At 41.3% G+C, this 15,340-nt stretch overlaps 1 long non-coding RNA gene across 1 annotated transcript; it reads right to left on the bottom strand.

Moving 5' to 3' along the window:
• Positions 1-12,470: 12,470 nt before the first annotated feature.
• On the bottom strand, positions 12,471-14,600 carry LOC111176324 (uncharacterized). Its single transcript, XR_002644963.2, has 3 exons — positions 14,139-14,600; positions 12,951-13,466; positions 12,471-12,733 (listed from the first exon to the last, which is right to left on the bottom strand). It is a non-coding gene; the product is annotated as an uncharacterized LOC111176324 (long non-coding RNA).
• Between the last annotated feature and the right edge of the window lie 740 nt (positions 14,601-15,340).

The raw sequence follows: 15,340 nt of genomic DNA, 5'->3' as shown, positions 1-15,340 counted from the left end.
AGCCATCCTGTCACTTAGGCACCTCTGTAATTGAAATAATAGTTGAATATCTGAGACGGCTGGATATCACTATTCTTTTTACCTTTTAAAAAAACAACTGCTTTTCTAAACTATTGAGTAGGTACTGAATAAACTGTATGGACATCATAAATAGCAGGGGTGGGATGCACGTCCTTGTGCCTACTACCTACGAGGTTGAAATAAGGAGCACCCCCTCTAACATCTGCAGTCCTGTCTGTCTTCACAGCCTGATTCTTGGCTCGTTTCACAGAATAAACAGCACCTTAAATTATCTACCTACCAGTCCCTCGCATTTTTCTTTTAATTGTGCAATTTATCACTTATATGGAATACTACGTAAAACACATGTACGGTGTCAGGAATCACACAGAGAAACACGTATAACCGCCATCCAGGTCCAGAACGGGATCACTCAATGTCAGCCCCCAAACGTCCTCTCTGGACTCTTCCCACATCATATTCAGCTCCCTCCATTATCTAGACGTTTCAGGAGAATCATTTCCTTGCTTTCCTTTATATCTTCTTGTATATTCTTAAGCAACATAATTTAATTTTGCCTGCTCTTGAAACTTACATAAATGGAATCGTTTATTTAAAGTATGTATTCTGTATGAGCCGGTAAGGTTGCCCTAACAAATACCGCAGACTCAAAAGACAGAATTTTTTTTCCTCAGAGTTCTGGAGATTGCAAGTCCAGGATCAAGGTGTTGGCAGGTCTGGTTCCTCCTGCGGTTAGAGATGGCTGCCTTCTGCCCGGGTCCTCACGTGGACTTTTCCTCTGTGCCGAGGTTCCCTGGTGTCCCTTCCTCTTCCTATAAAGACACCAATCCTACTGGCTCAGGACCCACTCCTCTGCCCTCACTCAACCTTAATTATCTCTTTAAAGGCCTTATCTCCAAACAGTCACATTGGGGGTTATGGCATTCACACGTGAACTTGGGGGACACAGTTCAATCCATAACATATTCTTTTGTGAATTCCCACGCCCCAAACCTGCATTTGTGGAGTTCATCCATCTTGTTGGAAACAGGTGTAGTTTGTTCATTTTCATTGCCTTATAGAATTCCATGGTACATACTTAAACAAATTTTACTATATCCACTTATAGTTGGTGAACATGAAAGTTATTTCCAAGTTTTGCTTTTATAAAAAATACTACTTTGTATGTTTTTTCCAATGTGTATCTGCACGCACAAATGCAATCCTTTTTCTAGATCTATATTTAGGAGGAGAACTTTCGGGTCAAAAGGTAGGAACATCTTCAAATGTGCTAGATAATGCCAACCTGCTTTCCAAAAACGTTGCATTTGAGATCCCTTCCCCAGCCACCCCCTCAATAACAGTATCGTCTCTGACTTTTTTTTTTTTGCCAATGTGCTTGGTGAGTAATGGCATCTCATTTTGGTTTTAATTTTCATTTCTCTGATTAATTTTAATATCAATCCTACTTTAATACGTTTGTTGGCCATTTGGAGGTGTGTGTGTGTGTGTGTGTGTGTGTGTGTGTGTGTGTGAAGTTCCTATTCAGGTTTTTGTCCATTTGTCTACTAGGTCATGTGTTTGTTGGTTTTCTTTATTATTATTATTTTTCGACGCACCATGCAGCATGTGGGATCTTAGTTCCCCAACCAGGGATCTAACCTGTGCCCCCTGCAGAGTCTTAACCACTAGATGGCCAGGGAAGTCCCTGTTTGTTTGTTTTCTTATTGATTTATGTGTTCTGGGTACTAGTTTTTTGTTGTTTAGCTATATTGTAAATATCTTCTATTAGAGTATGACTCATCTGTCACTTTCTTAATAGTGTCTTTTGATGAACAGGTGCTGATAACTTTAATATTGTCAAATCTATTTATACTTTCTTTGATAGTGAGTGCTTTTCATGCTTAAGAGATCCTCTCTCACTACGAGGTCATAAAGACTTCTCCTATATTACCTTCAAACGATTTTATAATTTTCCCCTTTAGGTACTCAGTGACTTGCACCTGAGGTTTATGCTTGATGAGGTAGGGTAGGGTACATGTTTCTTTTTATTCCTTTCCTTCTTTTTCCAAATGGGTACTCAATTGTACCATTAGTTGAAAAGTCAAAACTTTCCTGCACATATTTGCAATACCATTTGTGTCATGTATCAAAAGACCACACAGTCTGTTTGTTAACTTGCTGTGCTCTTTTATTGGTTTCTATTCCTATCCCCAAACTCACAGTACACTCTCCTAATTACTGTAGCTTTTGAATAAGTCACCTTGTTTTCTTCAAGTGTGTTTTTTCTTATTCGAAGTCTTTGTGCTTCAAAACACATTGTGTATGGAAGCTGTGAAGCTCCTAAAAAAAAAAAAAAACGAAAGAAAGAGTAATGGGATTTTGATTGTGACTATACTAAATATGTCAATCAATTATGAGAGAATTAAAATATTTTAATGAGTCCTCTAACAAGATAAATGTTATGTTTAGATCCTTCTTTTTATATAGGTTTTCTTTGATGTTTCTTGGTAAAATTTTATTATTTTCTACATAGTTTATACTTGCACAAATTTTGTATGAAAATACTTTATATTTTATGCTCTTTTTTATTTAACTTTTTAATTTTATATTGGAGTATAGTTGATTTACAATGCTGTGTTAGTTTCAGGTGTACAGCACAGTGATTCAGTTACACATATACATGTATCTACTCTTTTTCAAATTCTTTTCCCATTTAGATTGTTACATAATATTGAGCGGAGTTCCCTGTGCTATACAGTAGGTCCTTGTTGGTGATCCATTTTAAATATAGCAGTGTGTACATGTCAATCCCACACTCCCTAACTATCTCTTCCCCCAACGCTTCCCCCCTTGGTAACCATAAGTTTGTTCTCTGAGTCTGTGACGTGTCGTTATTGCATTTTCTAATTCATTGTTCTTGGCACATAGACATGCAATTCTACCTAGGCTCCAACAACTTAACCAAATTTTTCGTTAATTCTCAGTATTTATCTATAGAGCCCTTGAATAGTCTATTTACATAATCATATAAAATGGAAAATTGAAACTATCACACTTCCATTTCATCCTTTCCAATTCTTATGTCTTATTTTTCTGGCCTTGCTACACTATGTAAAACCCTCAATACGCAAGTGAATAAAAGTGGTAATACAGACATCCTTGCCTGGATCTCAATCTTAAAAGAAAGCTTTCAATTATGTCATTAAATATTATATTGGCTGAGATGAAAAAAACATTAGTTACATGGGGCTGAGTGAAATGCTGGGGATGATTATAATTTTTGTGACTTTCTGTTTGAATAAAAAAAAAGATATTATATTGGCTGAAGGCTTTTTTTTTTTTTAGATAGAGGAGTTTTTTTCAGCTGTGGTCTTTACTTTTGTATTTTTTAATTTTTATTGAAATACAGTTGATTTATAATGTTGTGTTAGTTACAGGTGTACAATAAAGTGATTCAGTTTTACATATATAAATACAAATATTCTTTTTTTACATTCTCTTCCATGATAGGATATGAAGGCTATATTTTGATGTGGCTCATGAAGTAATGGAAGTTCCATTTTATCTCCAGTTGGCTAAGAGATGCTTTTAAAAAATATATAAATGGTTTTTATATATAAAAACAAAGGTGTAAATAAAGCCCAAAAGTTAACATAACATAAAAACAAAGGTGTAAATAAAGCCCAAAAGTTAACAAAGTAAATAAAGTAAATAAAGCCCAAAAGTTAACTTTTTAATCATATATTTTTTCTACATCCATAGAGATAATTGTATGTTTTTCCCTAATCTGGTAATAGAAATTATATTACTATTTGATGGAAATTATGTTGACTAATTTTTATCAATTTTGCACACATGAGATAAATAAACCCAATTTTATCATGATGTGTTATCTCACTAAAGATGTTGTTGGATAAGACAGAGTACAATTTTGTTATTTCCTAATCTGTGTTTGTGTATTAGATTGGCTTTAAGTTTTTCTTTATCTCACTATACTTGTCAGCTTCTGGTACCAATCCAAGATTCATTAGCCTCAAAGGAAGATTTACCAAGATGGTAATGAAGCTAGAGCTTTGGGGCTTCTCACTTGCACAGAACATCAAATGCCTGCTAAATAATTCTATATTTATAATTTTATATTATTTTCTTATAAAAATTCTCCAAAATTTGGTATGCGAAAGGTTCCACAAAGCCTGGGTTGTTCCACTGGCTATGCTCATAAAATAAATAATGAAGTATATCTTCATGTTCTATCTGGAAAAGTTTGTGTAAGATTGGAAATATTTGTGTAACATTGGAGATATTTGTTATTTTCCAAATGTTATGCTTGACAGATCATTCTTGTGTAACCATTTAGGCTACTATTTTCTGTTTGGGAAAATTTTTTTTTACTACTCTTTCAATCTCTTTAAATGTATAGGACTATTCAAGTTTTCTATTTTCTCTTTAGTCAGTTCAGGCAAGTTATAAATTTTTAAGATTTTTTTCCTTTTAAAATAAATGTTCAAATGTATTGTCATGAAGTTATTCTTTTTTGTTTTATCATCTTTTTAATGTTTGCAGCGACAATGGTTATATCTCCCCACTGCATTCCTGATAGTTGCAGCTGGGCTTTATTTACACCTTTGTTAATTCACCAGTGTTTTGTCAATATTATAACTTTTTTTTTTTTTTTTTTTTGCAGTACGCGGGCCTCTCACTGTTGTGGCCTCTCCCGTTGTGGAGCACAGGCTCTGGACGCACAGGCTCCGGACGCGCAGGCTCAGCGGCCATGGCTCACGGGCCCAGCCGCTCCGCGGCATGTGGGATCTTCCCGGACCGGGGCACGAACCCGTGTCCCCTGCATCGGCAGGCGGACTCTCAACCACTGCGCCACCAGGGAAGCCCAGTTCTTCTTTCTAATGGTAAGATTACAAGTGACTTCTGTTTTCTCCATTATGCTTTTATGTGTTTTCGAAATTCTCTGCAGTAAAACAGGTATTACCTACCAGAAAATATTGATATAATAATAAAACTTCACTCTCTGGTGTTAACCAGGCATATCTAACACCTCACTCTGGTAGGCAGGGGTCCATCATGACTAGACCTCTCTGCTAAGAGGTTTCCCGTAACAATTTTCAAAAGAGGACCTTTAAATACAAGTACTGTCACACACAGACATCACTATCTTTCTCAAAGCCATTTTATTGCTCAAATTCCTTCACCTGCATTCTTATCTCTATCCTTCACAATATCTACCAAATCAAATGCTTTCACCTAAATACCAATTTCATTCTATTCCCAGTAGTAAGACATTCTTATCTGAGAAAACACAGAGTTCTTTATTTTTTCCCCCCAATCTCTACAGCCCTGAAATCTCACCACACAATTTGGTATCGAATTCAATAAGAATCTGTAATTTTTCCTGGTTACTATTTGCATGTTAATCGAAAACCAGTGTGTGCCTACCAGAAGTCCAACCTCCTCATGGTCTTCAATGGATTCTATGTTTCTCATTCATTTTATATCTTTGTTACTAGCACATTCCATAATTCAATATACAAAATCGATAAAACGGGGGATAAACCTAGCTCATTGGCTGTTAGTAAGGAAGCAGCCCTCTTAAAAAAAGAAAAAAAATAAAAGCCAACACATTATTTGGATCTCCATTACAGAGAGACAATCAGGAAAAATAAAATTTAAAGGAGAAGTACATCACAAAACTATGTGTGCCTTCAGTAAAATTAAACAGACACGATTTTAAAAAGTCAAAATGTAAATAAAACATTATCAACTTTTCATTTGGGTTATAAAGGAGCTTGGGAGACAGGTAACAACAGAGAAACAGTAGTCTGCTGGTAAGGGAATTTGATCAATCAAGGCATGAACCTAAGGAAGAAACCAGAAAGGAAAGGCCTTACGTTGTGTATACAGTAGGTGACTAATAAATATCTGAGTACATGTGTAAATCAAGGTCCCATCCCATCCTTCAGAAAACTATGATAACCAAAATGGAGTGTGGTTTGGGTTTTCTCCTACGTTACCCGATTATGTGCGTTAATGATTCTATTCATCCTCTGTGTTTGGACCGCTTAATCTGCCCATGGCACAGATCACATGAGATGTTACTCACACCCAACATTCATGAACCGCAAGATCCATCCACCCAGTTTTGAATACTACCATTCTTTTCTGATCACAACAGGAAAAGTGTCATTAAATATCAAAGACCTTTTTTTTCCTGTCTTTAAAATGCACTCGTATGATGAATACATACCGTTTTTAACGTGTTAGTCCCTATAAGTGTTTTCACATAGCAACATCATGTATATATAAAGTTCTTTTACACTTAACGTGACATGACCGTTTCTGCATACTCTGATAAAATTGAATATTTGATGTATTCCCTTCCTCCCTCCCTCTCTTTCTTCTTTTCTAAAAAAGGCTTAATTGTCACTATTTTGCAAACTGAATGAAGCAGAAAGGTCAAATGACTGGCTGTCAATTTGCTGTGATTACATTCACAAATATCACAAGAAAGGTAGGCTCAAGATAGAAACATTAGCCCAGAAGACTTGGGTTACCCAGACCGTAAAAGAGAAGAGTGCTCAAAACCCAATTGAATTATGGAGAGGAATAAATGATCGTTCCCAATGGAAGCCGGAGCTTCCGAAAGTTAACCAAATAGACTAATATTATCTAATTTGTTATGTGCTTCCTAAACTAAGTGGAAACGTACAGACGTAGAATGCTACAGGAGAAAAATGTGTGAATATCTAATTTCACATAAAACTTGTATTAAGATCTGCAGAAATGTCCATCTGATGATGTCATTTAACAACCCCTCCCCCAGCAAGGTGCTTGAAGTTGGGAAGCGTGGGTGATTTGTTCTTCCATTTATTCATAGAAGCCCTGGCACAGTGATTTAACTTTTTGCATCATAATTTATCTGTATTTGAAATGGGGATGTAATATCTACATTAATGACTTCACAAGGTTGGTTGTGAGAAGGGGGCACATCCAGACAGTGGAATATGATGAAAGAACTTTTGAAGGTACCAGCGCTATTTTGCCAGATCTAGTAGATTAGAAATAGTCCCGAGATTATGGTAGCCGGAGGAGATGTCGTATGTAAACTTAATGACGTACCTCTTTATCTCCTGCTACAAGTAAGACAGATGACAGGACAGGCTGCAAAGATAAGGACTCTGCTCCCAGCCAGGAGAGGAGCTTGTTGAAAGCACAACCCTTCCAAGAACAACCATAAAAGCTGGCTCGGGCTTCCCTGGTGGCGCAGTGGTTGAGAGTCCGCCTGCCGATGCAGGGGACACGGGTTCGTGCCCCGGTCTGGGAAGATCCCACATGCCGCGGAGCGGCTGGGCCCGTGAGCCATGGCCGCTGAGCCTGCGTGTCTGGAGCCTGTGCTCCGCAACGGGAGAGGCCACAGCAGTGAGAGGCCCGCGTACCGCAAAAAAAAGAAAAAAAAAAAAGCTGACTAAAGCACGAAAACAGAAACCAAACATCAGTGTAAAATCATTCAAAGAGCAACCAAGGCAGCCAGAACCAGAGGGTCTGAGATTCCAGAAAGAAGGAAGGGCGCTGAGGGAGGCTCCGTTCCACCGACTGCTTTGTCCCGGTGACGTTTGCCATCTGTCAGCTCTGCCAAGGCCGAAAGAATGGGCAGAAATCGGTGGCTACAAATGTCCAGTATCGCAAAGGCCCTCGCAGCTCATGTGCAGGTGACTACCCGGATTCCTGAGGGCAACCAACGCGATGTGCTCCCCAAATTCACATCCATCCAGAACCGCAGGATGTGACCTTATTTGGAAATAGGGTCTTTGCAGATGCAATTAGGTAAATTAAGATGAGGTCATACTGGACCTAAACCCAAGTGTCTCTATAGGAAGAAGAGAGGATGCAGAGGGACACAGAGGCAGACAAGGTGAAAATGGGTCACCAACTGGAGAGGTGCCTCTATGAGCCGGGAACACCAAGGACCTCGGGGGACGCCGCGGTGAGGCGGGGACACTCCACCCTCCCCTCACGCATTCAGAGAGACGTGGGGCTGCTGAGACCTTGATGCTGGACTTGAAGCCTCCAGAACTGTGGGACAACAAAATTCTGTTGTTTTGAGCTGCCCAACTTGCAGAATTGATACTTTGCTACAGCAGCCCTAGGAAACCAATGGGGTGCCGCAAGTTGGCAGCTTTATTACCATTATTGTCTGATTTAACACAAGAAAACACTGAGCTCACCCAGGAGAAGCCCAATGGCTCGCCCAAACCCAAGCCCAGCCAGCCAGGAAGGAGAATGTAGCAAATCAGAATCTCAGGCTCTCTCGCTCCATCCATTTCCATTTCTGCCATGTGACTCTGACACGGTCACCTTTACATTTCAGTCTCTTAACTAGTGCAAACAGCTTTTCTTTAACAAGTTGTTTCCTGGTGAATGGAACAATAATTGGACGCCTGTCTCTTCCTTGATCAGAGGAGGCGAATTAGATCTCTTATGCCTGCCATCTGTCTTTTGTGCTACTAAATTATATTTGATTGCTAGTGATTTCATTTGCAGGAGCAAAACTGATCCCCTACTGTACATCCAACTTCACTGGGGTTGTATAGTATTGTTGATTTAGACATTGAGCCTAATATCTACTAGAGCTCCTTCACTCTAATCGTGTGTTTGGATTTATAAATTGATGATTTTGATAGCTTTAGTTGAACTAATAAACTTTTCATATTGGATGAAAATGGGGGTGCTGTAATCTCATTATTATGCCCATGATGGGTAGACTGAACTGAACTGGGTGCAGCCTGCAGCGTCCAATAATATTTGGTTACTGAGGAGCTGTGTGCTTGATTTCTGATTTATAATAATTTTATAGTCTGCTATGTGCAGAGTTTGTAATGTTCCTGGCAGTTAACAGGAAGCCATAATTCACAGAAAGAAGATTTAGAGTTTCTAACGTTTTCAATTTTGGAAAGACTGGTTGCTGGCATTACCTAAACTCAGACATTATAAATTCCCATTGAGGCTGGGTCTGCAGCTTTTACTTACATGTAAGCCCCATCAAAGTCAATTATTGGAGGGAGTCACGTGTCTCGCCAATTGGCATTCCTATTCCTCCATCTTTCACCAAAAGTGTCTGTTGACCATTTACCTTGTTTATTATTCATTGGCCCCAATCCTCTGAGTCTCAGAGTGAGAGAATTGCATTAGGTGAGCTTAACAAAATCAAAGCAAATATTGTTATGCTTTGACATGTACTGACATCGCCTCGTGTGAAGAATGTCTACGCCTTGCATTTTCATCAATTTTTCTATTTGCTTACAGATATTCTTCGAGAGAGACTGTTTGTCTTTAACTTAAATAGTATTGAATACTTAAATATTGTCTTTCATTCCCATGAGCTATTCCTGAATCACTCTGTTCAAAACAACAACAAAATATTTTACTCTACAAAGGTTATCGAGCATAGAATATATGCCATGCTCAGTGCTTGTTCATGGATGCTTGAGGACACAAAGATTTAAAAATAAAGCCCCTGCCTTTGAGAAACTCAGTCTAGGGAGAAAACAAACAAAGAAAGAAATAATTCAAATTCATTTATGCATCAGTTAGGAGTTGGTTCCACTGAAAATAACATTAACTTAAAAAAATAAAAATTCTCTATCTGTCCAGGGCTGATATGGTAGCTTAGCCACCAGAGACCTTAGAGACTCACCCTACTTCCAGCTTACCACTCCATAATGTCTAGGGTAGAGCCCTTCTCCTCATGTTCCAAAAGAGTTGCTAGAGCTCCAGCAATCTTAAATGCATTCCAGGCAGCAGGATAGAGGGACTATAAAGAAATATCAAAGGACATGAACAAGCTATCTTTTAAGTAAGATTCTTAGAGGCTTTCGGTCAATACATCTGCTTGCATCTCATTGGCCAGACTTAGTCATTTGAGCACACTTGCAAAATGTAGTCTTTCTAATTGGCAGCCACTGACCCAGATAAAATTATTTCTATTAAAGAAAAAGATATAGACAAGAAGGGACAACCATTTGGTTGCTAATATGAAATTGGTAACACTTGACTATTTTTGATCTACAAAGAGTCAAACATGGGGGTCAGGATGCACAGTGAGAAGTGGTTGGAAGGTTGATGGGACCAGCCTGGAAGTTTTAGATGTCACGCCGTGGGGTGGGGACTTGATCCCATGATCAGGAGGGATGGGACAAAGTTGGATTTCATTTTTAGAAAGATAACTCTTAAGGGGATGGTAAATGAAATCTACACCTTCACATTTTTTTAACTTCCAGAAAGGGTCTTTTTAGATATCTGTAAGTGGTCAGTCTGCACACACACGCAGGTTGGAATGGCTGGTTTTATTCCAAGCGTGTTGACTACCTCATTTTAACGAAGGACGATGATACGGAGAGAGAGGCCATGCCCCGCTGTTTCCACTGAGCGTGAAATCCAGCCTAGCTGCTGGGATCCTCGGCCTGTGGGGGACCCAGGCCAACAAGGGGCGCTGGGCCAGTATGAGGCATCCAGCAATCCTGGTCAGGGAAGTGCTTATGTCCTTACATCAAAGAGAAAATCGAAGCAATCCAAACCTTCCACGGTTTAAGGAGGGCAGCCCAGCCCGCCAGGGGATGGCCAAGTTCTCTGCATGGGAGCCCCACCCGTTCCAGCTCCTTCGTGCCACAGAGGTCTCAGACTCACTGGTCCCTCTTCAGGCCCTTGCAATCACATCACTGTATTCAAGTTCTCCGTGAAAGTGCGGCCACTTTTCCCCGTTTTCCGTATTTTATTTGCATGTTGAGTATTGTCCATCTTTTCCCACAAGAATAGAAGCCCTGTGAGGGTGGGACTATATCTGTCTTTTTTTTAGCCTATTGAAGCCCCCAGGATAGCACTTGGAACGTAGTTGCCATGGGAACATCCCCCAACTCTGAGACTTGCCTCCATGACTCTTCTGAAGGGTTTTGCTGAAGGTCTTGCTAACTGGGTCATAGTCTTCCTCGCCAACAAATCTCACAGCCCCCATAAGATTCAGTGTCTGTGCAGACAAGCCATCAGGACTTTGACTATGTGGTTTCTTTACTCATTTCTAATTGTTACTCCCTGAAATTGCTCTGCCACTAAAATGAGACATTTTGGTCCCTGAGAACAACTTCCCTTCACCCTCCTCCATCCTACCAGTCCAGTTACAGCTCCACTTCTCCCCTCACCATCATCTCTCTCCCTGTTCACGTTCCCACTTTCCAGCTTATATTCTCTCGTCAATAACTTCAGCTGCTCTCTTCCCAATAGGCTAAACTCCTTGCCCCGGTTTCAATCCATCAAATCTGCCTAGAAAATGATCTAGGGGAAGTGAATCCAAATTTCCATCTTATCTGCACCTGTACTGAAGATCCTGAATGATGCTAGAGGATGTCCCACAACTGGGTACCTTGGTACCACAGGAAACCCACGGCCACAACCTCAACTGGACACGTGCACCATAACACAAATCTGTGGTCTCTTTAGCCAGCACCACTGGCCCAGCTGGAGCCAGCCACCGCCACTTTCACCTACGGCCTGTGTCTCTGCAGCTGCTCGCCACCTACATTCACTCCTGGGTCCTCCACTTAGAAGTCCCTTCCCGGCCAGGGCTTTCTCTGACCCCTTCAGCTGATTTAGGGACCTCAGTGACGGTACTTCCATTGCATTGTTTACCCTTTGCTACATTTATCACATTTTCATGGCGTGTTTAATCTTCAACCTCTCTGCTAGGCTCTAAGCTCTGATGTTCCCTGTCTGGGTTCCTCTCTGCTCTCTTCCCAGATGGAAGTGAATTGATGGAGCAGAAGATCGTTTTGGGGGCCAGGATGACCTCAGGGTCCAATTTCCAAAACTGTGTGATGACCCTCAAGAATCCCTTGATAGCACTGCCCTTGGTGCTTGAGAATTCCATTTTGGCGCAGGGATATGGTTACTCCTTGTGTGAGAACCAGGGATGTGGGGTGGAAAGCATAGAGACAGGTGGGTCTTCGTGTGCAGAACCCTCTGATTGATGCTTTACCAAGTTTCTCTGCAACGTAGGGCCATCTGATGACCCCCATTCATGTGTATTATGTTGGCACCGAACGCTTACTCATGAGACTGGTGAATGGCAGCAACCAATCTCAAGGGCACACTAGCAATGTAAAGTAGTACTCTCTAGAAAGAGTAAAAAGTTTGTGATCTTGTAGATTTAAACTGGAAATTTTGCACAGCTTTGGAACTTGAGGAACGTCACAGGCCTTATGCATTTTTCATACCCAAGACCACAGAACTCGAACCCTGGGGAACGTTGCTAGTGATGCCATAATACGTGTCTCTAAGTTCCCTATAGAATTGCTATCATTTTACCCCCACTGCCCAAAGTGGAAGTGATCTAACTACTGAAGTAGAAGATCTTAGCTAATCAAGACTTGGTTTAGTTGGGAAAAGAGAGCACATAAGCTAATGCTGTCATTTTCCATTTATTATGTGCTACCAACAGGTTTTCCCAAGAGCTTCTGGAACTTGATCGATAGCATTCCCAGCACGGGAGTGAAGGAACAGAGAATGGTGTAGGCGTGGCTGTGGAGACTCGCTTGCCGGATGGTATGAAGGAGAAGCCTGGAAAGCCAGTGGTCCGCACAGCGTAAGTGCATTTTTGTGTCTCTAGAGGGCATAGACTAGAAGACACAGGTCTTCGGTTCCAAGAATCCGGGGTCCATTGTAGGTGGGATACCTGGCAATGAAAAGGGAGGAAGGAGGATGATTCTGGGTTAGTGAATGAGAGCTGGGAAAGGAAAAGGTGAAAGGGAAAAAGCTTAAAGGGATGTGGTCAAGGGGGAGACTGAGGTAAGAGCCGTGAAGACAGCGAGAGGAAGTTCACGGTGGTGGACACAGGGGAGATGTGAGCGAGGCCTGGCCGTCCATAGCTCACACCAGCTCGGGTGGCTTACTCAAGAGAGAGGAAATGGTCAAGATGGGTCAATAGATGCTTGTTCCAGCAACGCAGGAAGGAAGGAGGATTCTCAGTACTATGCTCTTCACTCAAGAAACACCCGCCTGCTCAAGAGCCTTGACGTTCTACTGCCTCGTTTGATTTGCTTAGAAAGAAACCACGGAGATCTTCTTCACGATGCTTTCTCCTTCGTCGTTCTTTTTTGTTTGGAATGTGTATTTTAAAATATACATTTAGACAATGGTTGTAGCTCAACTGAACATCTGAACTAGACTTTGGTCCAGCCCAACCGTTCCGTGGAGCTCTCTTCACGGTCAATACCAATCAAATCAATCCTGCAGTGATCCGCAGCCGTAGCAAGAATGACCAAACCGCAGAATCGGCCAAGCTGCAGTCCAAGTTCAGGCCAAGGGACAGAGCCTTGCTGTCATCTGTAGCGGCAATTAAATCTGGCACAAACCACATTTAGCACTTCATCACGCTGAGCAGCTAAATGCCACTTATTTCAACATAGCTGCAGGAAGACATAAGCACAGGAAGTTTAGGCCCTTAGAATAAATAGGAAAAAAGCGCTGGACCAGGGAAGAGTGTCATTTTAAATGTTCTCATTCTCACCGGTCAGGGATTCTCTCAAATCTGTGGCCCACGACGCAGGAATCGCCTTTTAAAAATCTCCGCTTTTAAAGAGAGGCCATCTCCTACTTATCAATATTTAATAGCGTTGGAAAATAGTGGGTTATTTTGCTGTCCCTGAAGGAATTACACATTTAGAAAGTTGTAAATGTCCACAGATCTCAAGCTCCCCTCTGCTGTGTAAACAAATCCTCGGTCGCCATTTATTCCCGAGGTTATAAACCAGGTTCAGGGTTGTGCCGGTGACATTTCATCCTCATTACTGCTCCCGCCCAAGTCTGTCGCTGCTTCTCCCCTGGAGGAGGGATTCTTTTGCTTGCCGTGTCCACCCTCCACATCACTGTGTCCTAGCATCCCCTTTCCTAGAGGGATGCCACGGCCTCACTCAGGAATGCGCTGAAGCAACTGTGGTAGGATTCTCTGAAGTTGGACTTTGCCCTTTGCCCAGACTAAACAGGAAAGGACAAGAAGCTGGTAGGGACAGAACCATGCCCCTCTCAGACTCATATATTGAAGCCCTAAACCCCATGATACTACTTCAACTTACACTAACCTGGATTTCCTTCGCCCTTGAACTTCAGCCATGACTACCAGTGAACTTGACCTCTGGGTCAAGTTCATTGCTTTCCTTCATCCCGCTGTTGGGCTCCACTGCCTTGTTCTCACAGAGCTGTTTGAACTCACTAAAACTGCATGTTCTCTCCTTTTAATTGGCCCTTACGACTGCACCGTGACTTCCTGTATGTCTTGTACTTGCCTTTTCTCCTTAACCCATGAGCTATTAATGACCCTCCCCATCATTTGTCCTCAGTTCAAGTTCCCAGTCCTCCGTACCCCTCCCGGGTAAGTGATTTTGTCTCTAACTTATTTACAAAACCGGCTGAGAGGCATGAGAACTGCACCCCATCTCCTTCCCCTTTTCTAAACAACTACCTCTTTATTCTGCATCTTTTCAGTCTCTGTAAATGCTTCGCCCACAGTGTGCAGAAGCCCTCATTCCTGTTGTTGCCAAATTTCTCAACGATCACTGCTTATTCATACCCAAATCTAGCTGCAAACTTCTAGAATTATTTATAATTATTGGCTTCCTGGCTAGCTGAGTCTGGCTCTGTTGCCACCACTAGAGAGAAATTGCACCAGTGAGGAGCCGTGAATTCCTCTCTCCCAGTTATGTATTTATTCCCCATTCACCGCGACTCCTCAAGATCATGTGACATGACTAGTGTATTTCTTTTGAAATTTTGAGCTATTTATTTGACTTCTGTGACCCCGAATTGCCTTGGTTCAATCGTGACCTCTTTGGCTCTCACTTCTCTATCACTTTATTGACTTTTCTTCCTCTTCCTCTCTCTAACTTCTTCTTAAATATGAACATTTCCCTAAGCTAATTCCTTTATCTCTTACCAGTTTGTTCCTTTTTTTTTTTCTTCACTAGCAAATTCACCCACTAGCAACGTTTCTCCCTCCAAGACATTGAGGAAAATTTCCATTTTTACTTGAGTATTTAAATTCAACCCACCCATCCCTAAATAGGGATGGTAAATGTCCCTTCTGTTTCCTTATTTCTGCAAACGGCACCCTCATCCTCTCCACCTCCCACACCAGAAACTCTTCAGGCACCTTGGACTCCCCTCTGTTTGTTCTTTAGGGTCAAGGAGTCACCGACCCTGGTCCATTTTCCCATCTATCTCATATCTAACCCTTCCTTTCTAGTCTAGTATCACCTCCCTAGCCCAGATCTTTTCACCTCATGAG

This window comes from Delphinapterus leucas, chromosome 18 (genome assembly GCF_059928025.1).
Source record: "Delphinapterus leucas isolate spDelLeu-1000000601 "Yukka" chromosome 18, BTC_Dleu_Yukka2, whole genome shotgun sequence".
Classification (NCBI taxonomy): domain Eukaryota; kingdom Metazoa; phylum Chordata; class Mammalia; order Artiodactyla; family Monodontidae; genus Delphinapterus; species Delphinapterus leucas.
Note: the sequence above shows the minus strand (reverse complement) of the source record. Positions and strands in the feature narration are given on the sequence as shown.